The 21,112-nt window shown below is 42.2% G+C and overlaps 1 protein-coding gene and 15 non-coding genes across 19 annotated transcripts in view; 1 reads left to right on the top strand and 15 right to left on the bottom strand.

Moving 5' to 3' along the window:
- Window positions 1–21,112, top strand: part of LOC133554362 (gastrula zinc finger protein XlCGF57.1-like) — a 295,100-nt gene that overhangs the window by 69,253 nt on the left and 204,735 nt on the right. The gene's annotated exons all lie outside the window — the stretch shown is intronic.
- Window positions 48–130, bottom strand: trnas-gcu (transfer RNA serine (anticodon GCU)). Its single transcript has one exon. It is a non-coding gene; the product is annotated as a tRNA-Ser (tRNA).
- trnas-gcu (transfer RNA serine (anticodon GCU)) lies at window positions 1,486–1,568 on the bottom strand. The gene has a single exon. It is a non-coding gene; the product is annotated as a tRNA-Ser (tRNA).
- Window positions 2,842–2,923, bottom strand: trnas-gcu (transfer RNA serine (anticodon GCU)). Its single transcript has one exon. It is a non-coding gene; the product is annotated as a tRNA-Ser (tRNA).
- trnas-gcu (transfer RNA serine (anticodon GCU)) lies at window positions 4,198–4,279 on the bottom strand. Its single transcript has one exon. It is a non-coding gene; the product is annotated as a tRNA-Ser (tRNA).
- On the bottom strand, window positions 5,636–5,717 carry trnas-gcu (transfer RNA serine (anticodon GCU)). Its single transcript has one exon. It is a non-coding gene; the product is annotated as a tRNA-Ser (tRNA).
- trnas-gcu (transfer RNA serine (anticodon GCU)) lies at window positions 7,073–7,154 on the bottom strand. The gene has a single exon. It is a non-coding gene; the product is annotated as a tRNA-Ser (tRNA).
- trnas-gcu (transfer RNA serine (anticodon GCU)) lies at window positions 8,510–8,591 on the bottom strand. Its single transcript has one exon. It is a non-coding gene; the product is annotated as a tRNA-Ser (tRNA).
- trnas-gcu (transfer RNA serine (anticodon GCU)) lies at window positions 9,947–10,028 on the bottom strand. Its single transcript has one exon. It is a non-coding gene; the product is annotated as a tRNA-Ser (tRNA).
- On the bottom strand, window positions 11,384–11,465 carry trnas-gcu (transfer RNA serine (anticodon GCU)). Its single transcript has one exon. It is a non-coding gene; the product is annotated as a tRNA-Ser (tRNA).
- trnas-gcu (transfer RNA serine (anticodon GCU)) lies at window positions 12,821–12,902 on the bottom strand. Its single transcript has one exon. It is a non-coding gene; the product is annotated as a tRNA-Ser (tRNA).
- On the bottom strand, window positions 14,258–14,339 carry trnas-gcu (transfer RNA serine (anticodon GCU)). Its single transcript has one exon. It is a non-coding gene; the product is annotated as a tRNA-Ser (tRNA).
- On the bottom strand, window positions 15,694–15,776 carry trnas-gcu (transfer RNA serine (anticodon GCU)). Its single transcript has one exon. It is a non-coding gene; the product is annotated as a tRNA-Ser (tRNA).
- Window positions 17,132–17,214, bottom strand: trnas-gcu (transfer RNA serine (anticodon GCU)). Its single transcript has one exon. It is a non-coding gene; the product is annotated as a tRNA-Ser (tRNA).
- trnas-gcu (transfer RNA serine (anticodon GCU)) lies at window positions 18,488–18,569 on the bottom strand. The gene has a single exon. It is a non-coding gene; the product is annotated as a tRNA-Ser (tRNA).
- On the bottom strand, window positions 19,844–19,925 carry trnas-gcu (transfer RNA serine (anticodon GCU)). Its single transcript has one exon. It is a non-coding gene; the product is annotated as a tRNA-Ser (tRNA).

Genomic DNA, 21,112 nt, shown 5'->3' on the forward strand with positions numbered 1-21,112 from the left:
ATTTCACAACCTTTTGTTCGTTGAGGCCAACTAAAGAGAACAACAGCTGGGTGAGGATGGGATTTGAACCAACGCGTGTAGAACACAATGGATTAGCAGTCCATCGCCTTAACCACTCGGCCACCTCATCTTAGTTGACTCTAGGTAGTACGTGCTGAGAGCCTTCAAATGATAGATTTTATGATCCAGGTCTTCGTCACAGTAGACATTTAGAGGTATTAGGATATTGTTTTGTTATTTTTACAAAAATAAAAAAAACAGTAAACTGTATAAATATTTGGGGTTTTGGCACCAACCTTTGGACTTAATCTGACGAATCTAAGTCTATAGACACAAACTGATCATGCTTCTTGGATAAGAGGTAAAACTTTAAGGTCAACCTTGACATGGACCACTGAACAGAGGAAGTGGTCTTCGAAATCACCTATTATCCACGTACAACACTGTTATTTCAACCGTTCCTGAAGGACTTTGCAATTTAGCCTCCAGCAAATAACGGGAGTTAGACAGCCCCTGGTCACAGATGCTCCTTTAAGCCTTTGTTACAACTGAAGGAAATGCTAACAAGGGTGATTCTGACTAGGTTGGGATGATAGTGGTTGATCCACAGAGATACGTCTGCCACACAATACCACGATGCGATTGAAGGGAAATTCCACTTCGATGACTGTCATTGCTAGGATTAGTTGGCGACTTGTCGAAGGTGTAAAACACATTCCGCCCAAATGCAGCCGAGATAGGCACCAGCACTCACCCGTCACCCCAAAAGGGACAAGCAGTAGAAAATGGATGGATGGATGACTGTCATTGGCACTTACAGTGGGATTGCTCTTCTGCATCTCAACAGATGGTTTTCTCACTACGATAGGGCAGTACCATCTTTGCCCAGGTACACCCTCCTTGTGTTGAAGTACAGGAAACTGGGGTTTTGGCAATAGCCCTTGGACTTCATCTGACCAATCTAAGTCCAAAAATAGATCTGACCAATATGAGTCAATGAGCATGAACTGATAAAGTCCAGTTGGATGAGAAGCGAAACATTTTCCAAGACTAACCAAACAGTCTAGTTGCACTGGATTGAATGCCCTGAGATTACAATGAACTGGATGAATGAGAACTTCCATAGACATCGATATATTGAAAGTGAGAAATTCTATGTCCTGACAGAGGGGGAATTAGCTCAAATGGTAGAGCGCTCGCTTTGCATGTGAGAGGTAGCGGCATCGATACCTGCATTCTGCAGTTGCTTTAGTGTCATGAACGGTTTCCTTTGATTAAAAATAGGTAAATGAGCCCGTTTTTTTTCAGTTAAAGATGAAAAGTCATTTTGGGGAAGCATGCGGAAAGGTCAGGTAGTCACCTCAGCTCGAGAAAGTCGTTGACACAAGACAGAGTGATACTATGTAACCACAGTCAAAGGTAGTTATCCTGATCTGCAATTTCACAACCTTTTGTTCGTTGAGGCCAACTAAAGAGAACAACAGCTGGGTGAGGATGGGATTTGAACCAACGCGTGTAGAACACAATGGATTAGCAGTCCATCGCCTTAACCACTCGGCCACCTCATCTTAGTTGACTCTAGGTAGTACGTGCTGAGAGCCTTCAAATGATAGATTTTATGATCCAGGTCTTCGTCACAGTAGACATTTAGAGGTATTAGGATATTGTTTTGTTATTTTTACAAAAATAAAAAAAACAGTAAACTGTATAAATATTTGGGGTTTTGGCACCAACCTTTGGACTTAATCTGACGAATCTAAGTCTATAGACACAAACTGATCATGCTTCTTGGATAAGAGGTAAAACTTTAAGGTCAACCTTGACATGGACCACTGAACAGAGGAAGTGGTCTTCGAAATCACCTATTATCCACGTACAACACTGTCATTTCAACCGTTCCTGAAGAACTCTGCAATTTAGCCCCCAGCAAATAACAGGAGTTAGACAGCCCCTGGTCACAGATGCTCCTTTAAGCCTTTGTTACAACTGAAGGAAATGCTAACTAGGCTGATTCTGACTAGGTTGGGATGATAGTGGTCGATCCACAGAGATACGTCTGCCACACAATACCACGATGCGATTGAAGGGAAATTCCACTTCAATGACTGTCATTGCTAGGATTAGTTGGCGACTTGTCCAAGGTGTAAAACACATTCCGCCCAAATGCAGCCGAGATAGGCACCAGCACTCCCCGTCACCCCAAAAGGGACAAGCAGTAGAAAATGGATGGATGGATGACTGTCATTGGCACTTAAAGTGGGATTGCTCTTCTGCATCTCAACAGATGGCAATAGCCCTTGGACTTCATCTGACCAATCTAAGTCCAAAAATAGATCTGACCAATATGAGTCAATGAGCATGAACTGATAAAGTCCAGTTGGATGAGAAGCGAAACATTTTCCAAGACTAACCAAACAGTCTAGTTGCACTGGATTGAATGCCCTGAGATTACAATGAACTGGATGAATGAGAACTGCCATAGACATCGATATATTGAAAGTGAGAAATTCTATGTTCTGACAGAGGTGGAATTAGCTCAAATGGTAGAGCGCTCGCTTTGCATGAGAGAGGTAGCGGGATCGATACCTGCATTCTCCAAATGCTTTAGTGTCATTAACGGTTTCCTTTGATTAAAAATAGGTAAATGAGCCCGTTTTTTTCAGTTAAAGATGAAAAGTCATTTTGGGGAAGCATGCAGAAAGGTCAGGTAGTCACCTCAGCTCGAGAAAGTCGTTGACAAAAGACAGAGTGATACTATGTAACCACAGTCAAAGATTGTTATCCTGATCTGCAATTTCACAACCTTTTGTTCGTTGAGGCCAACTAAAGAGAACAAAAGCTCGATGAGGATGGGATTCGAACCCACGCGTGTAGAACACAATGGATTAGCAGTCCATCGCCATAACCACTCGGCCACCTCATCTTAGTTGACTCTAGTTAGTACGTGCTGAGAGCCTTCAAATGATAGATTTTATGATCCAGGTCTTCGTCACAGTAGACATTTAGAGGTATTAGGATATTGTTTTGTTATTTTTACAAAAATAAAAAAAACAGTAAACTGTATAAATATTTGGGGTTTTGGCACCAACTTTTGGACTTAATCTGACTAATCTAAGTCTATAGACACAAACTGATCATGCTTCTTGGATACGAGGTAAAACTTTAAGGTCAACCTTGACATGGACCACTGAACAGAGGAAGTGGTCTTCGAAATCACCTATTATCCACGTACAACACTGTCATTTCAACCGTTCCTGAAGGACTTTGCAATTTAGCCCCCAGCAAATAACAGGAGTTAGACAGCCCCTGGTCACAGATGCTCCTTTAAGCCTTTGTTACAAATGAAGGAAATGCTAACAAGGGTGATTCTGACTAGGTTGGGATGATAGTGGTTGATCCACAGAGATACGTCTGCCACACAATACCACGATGCGATTGAAGGGAAATTCCACTTCGATGACTGTCATTGCTAGGATTAGTTGGCGACTTGTCCAAAGTGTAAAACACATTCCGCCCAAATGCAGCCGAGATAGGCACCAGCACTCCCCGTCACCCCAAAAGGGACAAGCAGTAGAAAATGGATGGATGGATGACTGTCATTGGCACTTAAAGTGGGATTGCTCTTCTGCATCTCAACAGATGGCAATAGCCCTTGGACTTCATCTGACCAATCTAAGTCCAAAAATAGATCTGACCAATATGAGTCAATGAGCATGAACTGATAAAGTCCAGTTGGATGAGAAGCGAAACATTTTCCAAGACTAACCAAACAGTCTAGTTGCACTGGATTGAATGCCCTGAGATTACAATGAACTGGATGAATGAGAACTTCCATAGACATCGATATATTGAAAGTGAGAAATTCTATGGCCTGACAGAGGGGGAATTAGCTCAAATGGTAGAGCGCTCGCTTTGCATGTGAGAGGTAGCGGGATCGATACCTGCATTCTCCAGTTGCTTTAGTGTCATGAACGGTTTCCTTTGATTAAAAATAGGTAAATGAGCCCGTTTTTTTTCAGTTAAAGATGAAAAGTTATTTTGGGGAAGCATGCAGAAAGGTCTGGTAGTCACCTCAGCTCGAGAAAGTCGTTGACACAAGTCAGAGTGATACTATGTAACCACAGTCAAAGATTGTTATCCTGATCTGCAATTTCACAACCTTTTGTTCGTTGAGGCCAACTAAAGAGAACAACAGCTCGATGAGGATGGGATTCGAACCCACGCGTGTAGAACACAATGGATTAGCAGTCCATCGCCTTAACCACTCGGCCACCTCATCTTAGTTGACTCTAGTTAGTACGTGCTGAGAGCCTTCAAATGATAGATTTTATGATCCAGGTCTTCGTCACAGTAGACATTTAGAGGTATTAGGATATTGTTTTGTTATTTTTACAAAAATAAAAAAAACAGTAAACTGTATAAATATTTGGGGTTTTGGCACCAACTTTTGGACTTAATCTGACGAATCTAAGTCTATAGACACAAACTGATCATGCTTCTTGGATAAGAGGTAAAACTTTAAGGTCAACCTTGACATGGACCACTGAACAGAGGAAGTGGTCTTCGAAATCACCTATTATTCACATACAACACTGTTATTTCAACCGTTCCTGAAGAACTCTGCAATTTAGCCCCCAGCAAATAACAGGAGTTAGACAGCCCCTGGTCACAGATGCTCCTTTAAGCCTTTGTTACAACTGAAGGAAATGCTAACAAGGGTGATTCTGACTAGGTTGGGATGATAGTGGTTGATCCACAGAGATACGTCTGCCACACAATACCACGATGCGATTGAAGGGAAATTCCACTTCAATGACTGTCATTGCTAGGATTAGTTGGCGACTTGTCCAAAGTGTAAAACACATTCCGCCCAAATGCAGCCGAGATAGGCACCAGCACTCCCCGTCACCCCAAAAGGGACAAGCAGTAGAAAATAGATGGATGGATGACTGTCATTGGCACTTACAGTGGGGTTGCTCTTCTGCATCTCAACAGATGTTTTTTTCACTACGATAGGGCAGTACCATCTTTGCCCAGGTACACCCTCCTTGTGTTGAAGTACAGGAAACTGGGGTTTTGGCAATAGCCCTTGGACTTCATCTGACCAATCTAAGTCCAAAAATAGATCTGACCAATATGAGTCAATGAGCATGAACTGATAAAGTCCAGTTGGATGAGAAGCGAAACATTTTCCAAGACTAACCAAACAGTCTAGTTGCACTGGACTGAATGCCCTGAGATTACAATGAACTGGATGAATGAGAACTTCCATAGACATCGATATATTGAAAGTGAGAAATTCTATGTCCTGACAGAGGGGGAATTAGCTCAAATGGTAGAGCGCTCGCTTTGCATGTGAGAGGTAGCGGGATCGATACCTGCATTCTCCAATTGTTTCAGTGTCATGAAAGGTTTCCTTTGATTAAAAATAGGTAAATGAGCAAGGTTTTTTTCTGTTAAAGATGAAAAGTCATTTTTGGGGAAGCATGCAGAAAGGTCAGGTAGTCACCTCAGCTCGAGAAAGTCGTTGACACAAGACAGTGTGATACTATGTAACCACAGTCAAAGATTGTTATCCTGATCTGCAATTTCACAACCTTTTGTTCGTTGAGGCCAACTAAAGAGAACAACAGCTCGATGAGGATGGGATTCGAACCCACGCGTGTAGAACACAATGGATTAGCAGTCCATCGCCTTAACCACTCAGCCACCTCATCTTAGTTGACCCTAGTTAGTACGTGCTGAGAGCCTTCAAATGATAGATTTTATGATCCAGGTCTTCGTCACAGTAGACATTTAGAGGTATTAGGATATTGTTTTGTTATTTTTACAAAAATAAAAAAAACAGTAAACTGTATAAATAATTGGGGTTTTGGCACCAACTTTTGTACTTAATCTGACGAATCTAAGTCTATAGACACAAACTGATCATGCTTCTTGGATAAGAGGTAAAACTTTAAGGTCAACCTTGACATGGACCACTGAACAGAGGAAGTGGTCTTCGAAATCACCTATTATTCACGTACAACACTGTTATTTCAACCGTTCCTGAAGAACTCTGCAATTTAGCCCCCAGCAAATAACAGGAGTTAGACAGCCCCTGGTCACAGATGCTCCTTTAAGCCTTTGTTACAACTGAAGGAAATGCTAACAAGGGTGATTCTGACTAGGTTGGGATGATAGTGGTTGATCCACAGAGATACGTCTGCCACACAATACCACGATGCGATTGAAGGGAAATTCCACTTCAATGACTGTCATTGCTAGGATTAGTTGGCGACTTGTCCAAAGTGTAAAACACATTCCGCCCAAATGCAGCCGAGATAGGCACCAGCACTCCCCGTCACCCCAAAAGGGACAAGCAGTAGAAAATGGATGGATGGATGACTGTCATTGGCACTTACAGTGGGATTGCTCTTCTGCATCTCAACAGATGGTTTTCTGACTACGATAGGGCAGTACCATCTTTGCCCAGGTACACCCTCCTTGTGTTGAAGTACAGGAAACTGGGGTTTTGGCAATAGCCCTTGGACTTCATCTGACCAATCTAAGTCCAAAAATAGATCTGACCAATATGAGTCAATGAGCATGAACTGATAAAGTCCAGTTGGATGAGAAGCGAAACATTTTCCAAGACTAACCAAACAGTCTAGTTGCACTGGATTGAATGCCCTGAGATTACAATGAATTGGATGAATGAGAACTTCCATAGACATCGATATATTGAAAGTGAGAAATTCTATGTCCTGACAGAGGGGGAATTAGCTCAAATGGTAGAGCGCTCGCTTTGCATGTGAGAGGTAGCGGGATCGATACCTGCATTCTCCAAATGCTTTAGTGTCATGAACGGTTTCCTTTGATTAAAAATAGGTAAATGAGCCCGTTTTTTTTCAGTTAAAGATGAAAAGCCATTCTGGGGAAGCATGCAGAAAGGTCAGGTAGTCACCTCAGCTCGAGAAAGTCGTTGAAACAAGACAGAGTGATACTATGTAACCACAGTCAAAGATTGTTATCCTGATCTGCAATTTCACAACCTTTTGTTCGTTGAGGCCAACTAAAGAGAACAACAGCTCGATGAGGATGGGATTCGAACCCACGCGTGTAGAACACAATGGATTAGCAGTCCATCGCCTTAACCACTCGGCCACCTCATCTTAGTTGACTCAAGTTAGTACGTGCTGTGAGCCTTCAAATGATAGATTTTATGATCCAGGTCTTCGTCACAGTAGACATTTAGAGGTATTAGGATATTGTTTTGTTATTTTTACAAAAATAAAAAAAACAGTAAACTGTATAAATATTTGGGGTTTTGGCACCAACTTTTGTACTTAATCTGACGAATCTAAGTCTATAGACACAAACTGATCATGCTTCTTGGATAAGAGGTAAAACTTTAAGGTCAACCTTGACATGGACCACTGAACAGAGGAAGTGGTCTTCGAAATCACCTATTATTCACGTACAACACTGTTATTTCAACCGTTCCTGAAGAACTCTGCAATTTAGCCCCCAGCAAATAACAGGAGTTAGACAGCCCCTGGTCACAGATGCTCCTTTAAGCCTTTGTTACAACTGAAGGAAATGCTAACAAGGGTGATTCTGACTAGGTTGGGATGATAGTGGTTGATCCACAGAGATACGTCTGCCACACAATACCACGATGCGATTGAAGGGAAATTCCACTTCAATGACTGTCATTGCTAGGATTAGTTGGCGACTTGTCCAAAGTGTAAAACACATTCCGCCCAAATGCAGCCGAGATAGGCACCAGCACTCCCCGTCACCACAAAAGGGACAAGCAGTAGAAAATGGATGGATGGATGACTGTCATTGGCACTTACAGTGGGGTTTCTCTTCTGCATCTCAACAGATGGTTTTCTGACTACGATAGGGCAGTACCATCTTTGCCCAGGTACACCCTCCTTGTGTTGAAGTACAGGAAACTGGGGTTTTGGCAATAGCCCTTGGACTTCATCTGACCAATCTAAGTCCAAAAATAGATCTGACCAATATGAGTCAATGAGCATGAACTGATAAAGTCCAGTTGGATGAGAAGCGAAACATTTTCCAAGACTAACCAAACAGTGTAGTTGCACTGGATTGAATGCCCTGAGATTACAATGAACTGGATGAATGAGAACTTCCATAGACATCGATATATTGGAAGTGAGAAATTCTATCTCCTGACAGAGGGGGAATTAGCTCAAATGGTAGAGCGCTCGCTTTGCATGTGAGAGGTAGCGGGATCGATACCTGCATTCTCCAGTTGCTTTAGTGTCATGAACGGTTTCCTTTGATTAAAAATAGGTAAATGAGCCCGTTTTTTTTCAGTTAAAGATGAAAAGTCATTTTGGGGAAGCATGCAGAAAGGTCAGGTAGTCACTTCAGCTCGAGAAAGTCGTTGACACAAGACAGAGTGATACTATGTAACCACAGTCAAAGATTGTTATCCTGATCTGCAATTTCACAACCTTTTGTTCGTTGAGGCCAACTAAAGAGAACAACAGCTCGATGAGGATGGGATTCGAACCCACGCGTGTAGAACACAATGGATTAGCAGTCCATCGCCTTAACCACTCGGCCACCTCATCTTAGTTGACTCAAGTTAGTACGTGCTGTGAGCCTTCAAATGATAGATTTTATGATCCAGGTCTTCGTCACAGTAGACATTTAGAGGTATTAGGATATTGTTTTGTTATTTTTACAAATATAAAAAAAACAGTAAACTGTATAAATATTTGGGGTTTTGGCACCAACTTTTGTACTTAATCTGACGAATCTAAGTCTATAGACACAAACTGATCATGCTTCTTGGATAAGAGGTAAAACTTTAAGGTCAACCTTGACATGGACCACTGAACAGAGGAAGTGGTCTTCGACATCACCTATTATTCACGTAAAACACTGTTATTTCAACCGTTCCTGAAGAACTCTGCAATTTAGCCCCCAGCAAATAACAGGAGTTAGACAGCCCCTGGTCACAGATGCTCCTTTAAGCCTTTGTTACAACTGAAGGAAATGCTAACAAGGGTGATTCTGACTAGGTTGGGATGATAGTGGTTGATCCACAGAGATACGTCTGCCACACAATACCACGATGCGATTGAAGGGAAATTCCACTTCAATGACTGTCATTGCTAGGATTAGTTGGCGACTTGTCCAAAGTGTAAAACACATTCCGCCCAAATGCAGCCGAGATAGGCACCAGCACTCCCCGTCACCCCAAAAGGGACAAGCAGTAGAAAATGGATGGATGGATGACTGTCATTGGCACTTACAGTGGGGTTTCTCTTCTGCATCTCAACAGATGGTTTTCTCACTACGATTGGGCAGTACAATATTTGCCCAGGTACACCCTCCTTGTGTTGAAGTACAGGAAACTGGGGTTTTGGCAATAGCCCTTGGACTTCATCTGACCAATCTAAGTCCAAAAATAGATCTGACCAATATGAGTCAATGAGCATGAACTGATAAAGTCCAGTTGGATGAGAAGCGAAACATTTTCCAAGACTAACCAAACAGTCTAGTTGCACTGGATTGAATGCCCTGAGATTACAATGAACTGGATGAATGAGAACTTCCATAGACATCGATATGTTGAAAGTGAGAAATTCTGTGCCCTGACAGAGGGGGAATTAGCTCAAATGGTAGAGCGCTTGCTTTGCATGTGAGAGGTAGCGGGATCGATACCTGCATTCTCCAAATGCTTTAGTGTCATGAACGGTTTCCTTTGATTAAAAATAGGTAAATGAGCCCGTTTTTTTTCAGTTAAAGATGAAAAGTCATTTTGGGGAAGCATGCAGAAAGGTCAGGTAGTCACCTCAGCTCGAGAAAGTCGTTGACACAAGACCGAGTGATACTATGTAACCACAGTCAAAGATTGTTATCCTGATCTGCAATTTCACAACCTTTTGTTCGTTGAGGCCAACTAAAGAGAACAACAGCTCGATGAGGATGGGATTCGAACCCACGCGTGTAGAACACAATGGATTAGCAGTCCATCGCCTTAACCACTCAGCCACCTCATCTTAGTTGACCCTAGTTAGTACGTGCTGAGAGCCTTCAAATGATAGATTTTATGATCCAGGTCTTCGTCACAGTAGACATTTAGAGGTATTAGGATATTGTTTTGTTATTTTTACAAAAATAAAAAAAACAGTAAACTGTATAAATATTTGGGGTTTTGGCACCAACCTTTGGACTTAATCTGACAAATCTAAGTCTATAGACACAAACTGATCATGCTTCTTGGATAAGAGGTAAAACTTTAAGGTCAACCTTGACATGGACCACTGAACAGAGGAAGTGGTCTTCGAAATCACCTATTATCCACGTACAACACTGTCATTTCAACCGTTCCTGAAGAACTCTGCAATTTAGCCCCCAGCAAATAACAGGAGTTAGACAGCCCCTGGTCACAGATGCTCCTTTAAGCCTTTGTTACAACTGAAGGAAATGCTAACAAGGGTGATTCTGACTAGGTTGGGATGATAGTGGTTGATCCACAGAGATACGTCTGCCACACATTACCACGATGCGATTGAAGGGAAATTCCACTTCAATGACTGTCATTGCTAGGATTAGTTGGCGACTTGTCCAAGGTGTAAAACACATTCCGCCCAAATGCAGCCGAGATAGGCACCAGCACTCCCCGTCACCCCAAAAGGGACAAGCAGTAGAAAATGGATGGATGGATGACTGTCATTGGCACTCACAGTGGGATTGCTCTTCTGCATCTCAACAGATGGTTTTCTCACTACGATAGGGCAGTACCATCTTTGCCCAGGTACACCCTCCTTGTGTTGAAGTACAGGAAACTGGGGTTTTGGCAATAGCGCTTGGACTTCATCTGACCAATCTAAGTCCAAAAATAGATCTGACCAATATGAGTCAATGAGCATGAACTGATAAAGTCCAGTTGGATGAGAAGCGAAACATTTTCCAAGACTAACCAAACAGTCTAGTTGCACTGGATTGAATGCCCTGAGATTACAATGAACTGGATGAATGAGAACTTCCATAGACATCGATATATTGAAAGTGAGAAATTCTATGTCCTGACAGAGGGGGAATTAGCTCAAATGGTAGAGCGCTCGCTTTGCATGTGAGAGGTAGCGGGATCGATACCTGCATTCTCCAGTTGCTTTAGTGTCATGAACGGTTTCCTTTGATTAAAAATAGGTAAATGAGCCCGTTTTTTTTCAGTTAAAGATGAAAAGTCATTTTGGGGAAGCATGCAGAAAGGTCAGGTAGTCACCTCAGCTCGAGAAAGTCGTTGACACAAGACAGAGTGATACTATGTAACCACAGTCAAAGATTGTTATCCTGATCTGCAATTTCACAACCTTTTGTTCGTTGAGGCCAACTAAAGAGAACAACAGCTCGATGAGGATGGGATTCGAACCCACGCGTGTAGAACACAATGGATTAGCAGTCCATCGCCTTAACCACTCGGCCACCTCATCTTAGTTGCCTCTCGTTAGTACGTGCTGAGAGCCTTCAAATGATAGATTTTATGGTCCAGGTCTTCGTCACAGTAGACATTTAGAGGTATTAGGATATTGTTTTGTTATTTTTACAAAAATAAAAAAAAACAGTAAACTGTATAAATATTTGGGGTTTTGGCACCAACTTTTGTACTTAATATGACGAATCTAAGTCTATAGACACAAACTGATCATGCTTCTTGGATAAGAGGTAAAACTTTAAGGTCAACCTTGACATGGACCACTGAACAGAGGAAGTGGTCTTCGAAATCACCTATTATCCACGTACAACACTGTCATTTCAACCGTTCCTGAAGAACTCTGCAATTTAGCCCCCAGCAAATAACAGGAGTTAGACAGCCCCTGGTCACAGATGCTCCTTTAAGCCTTTGTTACAACTGAAGGAAATGCTAACAAGGGTGATTCTGACTAGGTTGGGATGATAGTGGTTGATCCACAGAGATACGTCTGCCACACAATACCACGATGCGATTGAAGGGAAAATCCACTTCAATGACTGTCATTGCTAGGATTAGTTGGCGACTTGTCCAAAGTGTAAAACACATTCCGCCCAAATGCAGCCGAGATAGGCACCAGCACTCCCCGTCACCCCAAAAGGAACAAGCAGTAGAAAATGGATGGATGGATGACTGTCATTGGCACTTACAGTGGGATTGCTCTTCTGCATCTCAACAGATGGTTTTCTCACTACGATAGGGGTGTACCATCTTTGCCCAGGTACACCCTCCTTGTGTTGAAGTACAGGAAACTGGGGTTTGGCAATAGCCCTTGGACTTCATCTGACCAATCTAAGTCCAAAAATAGATCTGACCAATATGAGTCAATGAGCATGAACTGATAAAGTCCAGTTGGATGAGAAGCGAAACATTTTCCAAGACTAACCAAACAGTCTAGTTGCACTGGATTGAATGCCCTGAGATTACAATGAACTGGATGAATTAGAACTTCCATAGACATCGATATATTGAAAGTGAGAAATTCTATGTCCTGACAGAGGGGGAATTAGCTCAAATGGTAGAGCGCTCGCTTTGCATGTGAGAGGTAGCTGGATCGATACCTGCATTCTCCAAATGCTTTAGTGTCATGAACGGTTTCCTTTGATTAAAAATAGGTAAATGAGCCCGTTTTTTTTCAGTTAAAGATGAAAAGTCATTTTGGGGAAGCATGCAGATAGGTCAGGTAGTCACCTCAGCTCGAGAAAGTCGTTGACACAAGACAGAGTGATAGTATGTAACCACAGTCAAAGATTGTTATCCTGATCTGCAATTTCACAACCTTTTGTTCGTTGAGGCCAACTAAAGAGAACAACAGCTCGATGAGGATGGGATTCGAACCCACGCGTGTAGAACACAATGGATTAGCAGTCCATCGCCTTAACCACTCGGCCACCTCATCTAAATTGACTCGAGTCACTACGTGCTGTGAGCCTTCAAATGATAGATTTTATGATCCAGGTCTTCGTCACAGTAGACATTTAGAGGTATTAGGATATTGTTTTGTTATTTTTACAAAAATAAAAAAAACAGTAAACTGTATAAATATTTGGGGTTTTGGCACCAACTTTTGGACTTAATCTGACGAATCTAAGTCTATAGACACAAACTGATCATGCTTCTTGGGTAAGAAGTAAAACTTTAAGGTCAACCTTGACATGGACCACTGAACAGAGGAAGTGGTCTTCGAAATCACCTATTATCCACGTACAACACTGTTATTTCAACCGTTCCTGAAGGACTTTGCAATTTAGCCTCCAGCAAATAACGGGAGTTAGACAGCCCCTGGTCACAGATGCTCCTTTAAGCCTTTGTTACAACTGAAGGAAATGCTAACAAGGGTGATTCTGACTAGGTTGGGATGATAGTGGTTGATCCACAGAGATACGTCCGCCACACATTACCACGATGCGATTGAAGGGAAATTCCACTTCAATGACTGTCATTGCTAGGATTAGTTGGCGACTTGTCCAAGGTGTAAAACACATTCCGCCCAAATGCAGCCGAGATAGGCACCAGCACTCCCCGTCACCCCAAAAGGGACAAGCAGTAGAAAATGGATGGATGGATGACTGTCATTGGCACTTACAGTGGGATTGCTCTTCTGCATCTCAACAGATGGTTTTCTCACTACGATAGGGCAGTACCATCTTTGCCCAGGTACACCCTCCTTGTGTTGAAGTACAGGAAACTGGGGTTTTGGCAATAGCCCTTGGACTTCATCTGACCAATCTAAGTCCAAAAATAGATCTGACCAATATGAGTCAATGAGCATGAACTGATAAAGTCCAGTTGGATGAGAAGCGAAACATTTTCCAAGACTAACCAAACAGTCTAGTTGCACTGGATTGAATGCCCTGAGATTACAATGAACTGGATGAATGAGAACTTCCATAGACATCGATATATTGAAAATGAGAAATTCTATGACCTGACAGAGGGGGAATTAGCTCAAATGGTAGAGTGCTCGCTTTGCATGTGAGAGGTAGCGGGATCGATACCTGCATTCTCCAGTTGCTTTAGTGTCATGAACGGTTTCCTTTGATTAAAAATAGGTAAATGAGCCCGTTTTTTTTCAGTTAAAGATGAAAAGTCATTTTGGGGAAGCATGCAGAAAGGTCAGGTAGTCACCTCAGCTCGAGAAAGTCGTTGACACAAGACAGAGTGATACTATGTAACCACAGTCAAAGATTGTTATCCTGATCTGCAATTTCACAACCTTTTGTTCGTTGAGGCCAACTAAAGAGAACAAGAGCTCGATGAGGATGGGATTCGAACCCACGCGTGTAGAACACAATGGATTAGCAGTCCATCGCCTTAACCACTCGGCCACCTCATCTTAGTTGCCTCTCTTTAGTACGTGCTGAGAGCCTTCAAATGATAGATTTTATGGTCCAGGTCTTTGTCACAGTAGACATTTAGAGGTATTAGGATATTGTTTTGTTATTTTTACAAAAATAAAAAAAAACAGTAAACTGTATAAATATTTGGGGTTTTGGCACCAACTTTTGTACTTAATATGACGAATCTAAGTCTATAGACACAAACTGATCATGCTTCTTGGATAAGAGGTAAAACTTTAAGGTCAACCTTGACATGGACCACTGAACAGAGGAAGTGGTCTTCGAAATCACCTATTATCCACGTACAACACTGTCATTTCAACCGTTCCTGAAGAACTCTGCAATTTAGCCCCCAGCAAATAACAGGAGTTAGACAGCCCCTGGTCACAGATGCTCCTTTAAGCCTTTGTTACAACTGAAGGAAATGCTAACAAGGGTGATTCTGACTAGGTTGGGATGATAGTGGTTGATCCACAGAGATACGTCTGCCACACAATACCACGATGCGATTGAAGGGAAATTCCACTTCAATGACTGTCATTGCTAGGATTAGTTGGCGACTTGTCCAAAGTGTAAAACACATTCCGCCCAAATGCAGCCGAGATAGGCACCAGCACTCCCCGTCACCCCAAAAGGAACAAGCAGTAGAAAATAGATGGATGGATGACTGTCATTGGCACTTACAGTGGGATTGCTCTTCTGCATCTCAACAGATGGTTTTCTCACTACGATAGGGGTGTACCATCTTTGCCCAGGTACACCCTCCTTGTGTTGAAGTACAGGAAACTGGGGTTTGGCAATAGCCCTTGGACTTCATCTGACCAATCTAAGTCCAAAAATAGATCTGACCAATATGAGTCAATGAGCATGAACTGATAAAGTCCAGTTGGATGAGAAGCGAAACATTTTCCAAGACTAACCAAACAGTCTAGTTGCACTGGATTGAATGCCCTGAGATTACAATGAACTGGATGAATGAGAACTTCCATAGACATCGATATATTGAAAGTGAGAAATTCTATGTCCTGACAGAGGGGGAATTAGCTCAAATGGTAGAGCGCTCGCTTTGCATGTGAGAGGTAGCGGCATCGATACCTGCATTCTGCAGTTGCTTTAGTGTCATGAACGGTTTCCTTTGATTAAAAATAGGTAAATGAGCCCGTTTTTTTTCAGTTAAAGATGAAAAGTCATTTTGGGGAAGCATGCGGAAAGGTCAGGTAGTCACCTCAGCTCGAGAAAGTCGTTGACACAAGACAGAGTGATACTATGTAACCACAGTCAAAGGTAGTTATCCTGATCTGCAATTTCACAACCTTTTGTTCGTTGAGGCCAACTAAAGAGAACAACAGCTGGGTGAGGATGGGATTTGAACCAACGCGTGTAGAACACAATGGATTAGCAGTCCATCGCCTTAACCACTCGGCCACCTCATCTTAGTTGACTCTAGGTAGTACGTGCTGAGAGCCTTCAAATGATAGATTTTATGATCCAGGTCTTCGTCACAGTAGACATTTAGAGGTATTAGGATATTGTTTTGTTATTTTTACAAAAATAAAAAAAACAGTAAACTGTATAAATATTTGGGGTTTTGGCACCAACCTTTGGACTTAATCTGACGAATCTAAGTCTATAGACACAAACTGATCATGCTTCTTGGATAAGAGGTAAAACTTTAAGGTCAACCTTGACATGGACCACTGAACAGAGGAAGTGGTCTTCGAAATCACCTATTATCCACGTACAACACTGTTATTTCAACCGTTCCTGAAGGACTTTGCAATTTAGCCTCCAGCAAATAACGGGAGTTAGACAGCCCCTGGTCACAGATGCTCCTTTAAGCCTTTGTTACAACTGAAGGAAATGCTAACAAGGGTGATTCTGACTAGGTTGGGATGATAGTGGTTGATCCACAGAGATACGTCTGCCACACAATACCACGATGCGATTGAAGGGAAATTCCACTTCGATGACTGTCATTGCTAGGATTAGTTGGCGACTTGTCGAAGGTGTAAAACACATTCCGCCCAAATGCAGCCGAGATAGGCACCAGCACTCACCCGTCACCCCAAAAGGGACAAGCAGTAGAAAATGGATGGATGGATGACTGTCATTGGCACTTACAGTGGGATTGCTCTTCTGCATCTCAACAGATGGTTTTCTCACTACGATAGGGCAGTACCATCTTTGCCCAGGTACACCCTCCTTGTGTTGAAGTACAGGAAACTGGGGTTTTGGCAATAGCCCTTGGACTTCATCTGACCAATCTAAGTCCAAAAATAGATCTGACCAATATGAGTCAATGAGCATGAACTGATAAAGTCCAGTTGGATGAGAAGCGAAACATTTTCCAAGACTAACCAAACAGTCTAGTTGCACTGGATTGAATGCCCTGAGATTACAATGAACTGGATGAATGAGAACTTCCATAGACATCGATATATTGAAAGTGAGAAATTCTATGTCCTGACAGAGGGGGAATTAGCTCAAATGGTAGAGCGCTCGCTTTGCATGTGAGAGGTAGCGGCATCGATACCTGCATTCTGCAGTTGCTTTAGTGTCATGAACGGTTTCCTTTGATTAAAAATAGGTAAATGAGCCCGTTTTTTTTCAGTTAAAGATGAAAAGTCATTTTGGGGAAGCATGCGGAAAGGTCAGGTAGTCACCTCAGCTCGAGAAAGTCGTTGACACAAGACAGAGTGATACTATGTAACCACAGTCAAAGGTAGTTATCCTGATCTGCAATTTCACAACCTTTTGTTCGTTGAGGCCAACTAAAGAGAACAACAGCTGGGTGAGGATGGGATTTGAACCAACGCGTGTAGAACACAATGGATTAGCAGTCCATCGCCTTAACCACTCGGCCACCTCATCTTAGTTGACTCTAGGTAGTACGTGCTGAGAGCCTTCAAATGATAGATTTTATGATCCAGGTCTTCGTCACAGTAGACATTTAGAGGTATTAGGATATTGTTTTGTTATTTTTACAAAAATAAAAAAAACAGTAAACTGTATAAATATTTGGGGTTTTGGCACCAACCTTTGGACTTAATCTGACGAATCTAAGTCTATAGACACAAACTGATCATGCTTCTTGGATAAGAGGTAAAACTTTAAGGTCAACCTTGACATGGACCACTGAACAGAGGAAGTGGTCTTCGAAATCACCTATTATCCACGTACAACACTGTCATTTCAACCGTTCCTGAAGAACTCTGCAATTTAGCCCCCAGCAAATAACAGGAGTTAGACAGCCCCTGGTCACAGATGCTCCTTTAAGCCTTTGTTACAACTGAAGGAAATGCTAACTAGGCTGATTCTGACTAGGTTGGGATGATAGTGGTCGATCCACAGAGATACGTCTGCCACACAATACCACGATGCGATTGAAGGGAAATTCCACTTCAATGACTGTCATTGCTAGGATTAGTTGGCGACTTGTCCAAGGTGTAAAACACATTCCGCCCAAATGCAGCCGAGATAGGCACCAGCACTCCCCGTCACCCCAAAAGGGACAAGCAGTAGAAAATGGATGGATGGATGACTGTCATTGGCACTTAAAGTGGGATTGCTCTTCTGCATCTCAACAGATGGCAATAGCCCTTGGACTTCATCTGACCAATCTAAGTCCAAAAATAGATCTGACCAATATGAGTCAATGAGCATGAACTGATAAAGTCCAGTTGGATGAGAAGCGAAACATTTTCCAAGACTAACCAAACAGTCTAGTTGCACTGGATTGAATGCCCTGAGATTACAATGAACTGGATGAATGAGAACTGCCATAGACATCGATATATTGAAAGTGAGAAATTCTATGTTCTGACAGAGGTGGAATTAGCTCAAATGGTAGAGCGCTCGCTTTGCATGAGAGAGGTAGCGGGATCGATACCTGCATTCTCCAAATGCTTTAGTGTCATTAACGGTTTCCTTTGATTAAAAATAGGTAAATGAGCCCGTTTTTTTCAGTTAAAGATGAAAAGTCATTTTGGGGAAGCATGCAGAAAGGTCAGGTAGTCACCTCAGCTCGAGAAAGTCGTTGACAAAAGACAGAGTGATACTATGTAACCACAGTCAAAGATTGTTATCCTGATCTGCAATTTCACAACCTTTTGTTCGTTGAGGCCAACTAAAGAGAACAAAAGCTCGATGAGGATGGGATTCGAACCCACGCGTGTAGAACACAATGGATTAGCAGTCCATCGCCATAACCACTCGGCCACCTCATCTTAGTTGACTCTAGTTAGTACGTGCTGAGAGCCTTCAAATGATAGATTTTATGATCCAGGTCTTCGTCACAGTAGACATTTAGAGGTATTAGGATATTGTTTTGTTATTTTTACAAAAATAAAAAAAACAGTAAACTGTATAAATATTTGGGGTTTTGGCACCAACTTTTGGACTTAATCTGACTAATCTAAGTCTATAGACACAAACTGATCATGCTTCTTGGATACGAGGTAAAACTTTAAGGTCAACCTTGACATGGACCACTGAACAGAGGAAGTGGTCTTCGAAATCACCTATTATCCACGTACAACACTGTCATTTCAACCGTTCCTGAAGGACTTTGCAATTTAGCCCCCAGCAAATAACAGGAGTTAGACAGCCCCTGGTCACAGATGCTCCTTTAAGCCTTTGTTACAAATGAAGGAAATGCTAACAAGGGTGATTCTGACTAGGTTGGGATGATAGTGGTTGATCCACAGAGATACGTCTGCCACACAATACCACGATGCGATTGAAGGGAAATTCCACTTCGATGACTGTCATTGCTAGGATTAGTTGGCGACTTGTCCAAAGTGTAAAACACATTCCGCCCAAATGCAGCCGAGATAGGCACCAGCACTCCCCGTCACCCCAAAAGGGACAAGCAGTAGAAAATGGATGGATGGATGACTGTCATTGGCACTTAAAGTGGGATTGCTCTTCTGCATCTCAACAGATGGCAATAGCCCTTGGACTTCATCTGACCAATCTAAGTCCAAAAATAGATCTGACCAATATGAGTCAATGAGCATGAACTGATAAAGTCCAGTTGGATGAGAAGCGAAACATTTTCCAAGACTAACCAAACAGTCTAGTTGCACTGGATTGAATGCCCTGAGATTACAATGAACTGGATGAATGAGAACTTCCATAGACATCGATATATTGAAAGTGAGAAATTCTATGGCCTGACAGAGGGGGAATTAGCTCAAATGGTAGAGCGCTCGCTTTGCATGTGAGAGGTAGCGGGATCGATACCTGCATTCTCCAGTTGCTTTAGTGTCATGAACGGTTTCCTTTGATTAAAAATAGGTAAATGAGCCCGTTTTTTTTCAGTTAAAGATGAAAAGTTATTTTGGGGAAGCATGCAGAAAGGTCTGGTAGTCACCTCAGCTCGAGAAAGTCGTTGACACAAGTCAGAGTGATACTATGTAACCACAGTCAAAGATTGTTATCCTGATCTGCAATTTCACAACCTTTTGTTCGTTGAGGCCAACTAAAGAGAACAACAGCTCGATGAGGATGGGATTCGAACCCACGCGTGTAGAACACAATGGATTAGCAGTCCATCGCCTTAACCACTCGGCCACCTCATCTTAGTTGACTCTAGTTAGTACGTGCTGAGAGCCTTCAAATGATAGATTTTATGATCCAGGTCTTCGTCACAGTAGACATTTAGAGGTATTAGGATATTGTTTTGTTATTTTTACAAAAATAAAAAAAACAGTAAACTGTATAAATATTTGGGGTTTTGGCACCAACTTTTGGACTTAATCTGACGAATCTAAGTCTATAGACACAAACTGATCATGCTTCTTGGATAAGAGGTAAAACTTTAAGGTCAACCTTGACATGGACCACTGAACAGAGGAAGTGGTCTTCGAAATCACCTATTATTCACATACAACACTGTTATTTCAACCGTTCCTGAAGAACTCTGCAATTTAGCCCCCAGCAAATAACAGGAGTTAGACAGCCCCTGGTCACAGATGCTCCTTTAAGCCTTTGTTACAACTGAAGGAAATGCTAACAAGGGTGATTCTGACTAGGTTGGGATGATAGTGGTTGATCCACAGAGATACGTCTGCCACACAATACCACGATGCGATTGAAGGGAAATTCCACTTCAATGACTGTCATTGCTAGGATTAGTTGGCGACTTGTCCAAAGTGTAAAACACATTCCGCCCAAATGCAGCCGAGATAGGCACCAGCACTCCCCGTCACCCCAAAAGGGACAAGCAGTAGAAAATAGATGGATGGATGACTGTCATTGGCACTTACAGTGGGGTTGCTCTTCTGCATCTCAACAGATGTTTTTTTCACTACGATAGGGCAGTACCATCTTTGCCCAGGTACACCCTCCTTGTGTTGAAGTACAGGAAACTGGGGTTTTGGCAATAGCCCTTGGACTTCATCTGACCAATCTAAGTCCAAAAATAGATCTGACCAATATGAGTCAATGAGCATGAACTGATAAAGTCCAGTTGGATGAGAAGCGAAACATTTTCCAAGACTAACCAAACAGTCTAGTTGCACTGGACTGAATGCCCTGAGATTACAATGAACTGGATGAATGAGAACTTCCATAGACATCGATATATTGAAAGTGAGAAATTCTATGTCCTGACAGAGGGGGAATTAGCTCAAATGGTAGAGCGCTCGCTTTGCATGTGAGAGGTAGCGGGATCGATACCTGCAGTCTCCAGTTGCTTTAGTGTCATGAACGGTTTCCTTTGATTAAAAATAGGTAAATGAGCCCGTTTTTTTTCAGTTAAAGATGA

Source organism: Nerophis ophidion, linkage group LG06, assembly GCF_033978795.1.
Source record: "Nerophis ophidion isolate RoL-2023_Sa linkage group LG06, RoL_Noph_v1.0, whole genome shotgun sequence".
In the NCBI taxonomy this organism is placed as follows: Eukaryota; Metazoa; Chordata; class Actinopteri; order Syngnathiformes; family Syngnathidae; genus Nerophis; species Nerophis ophidion.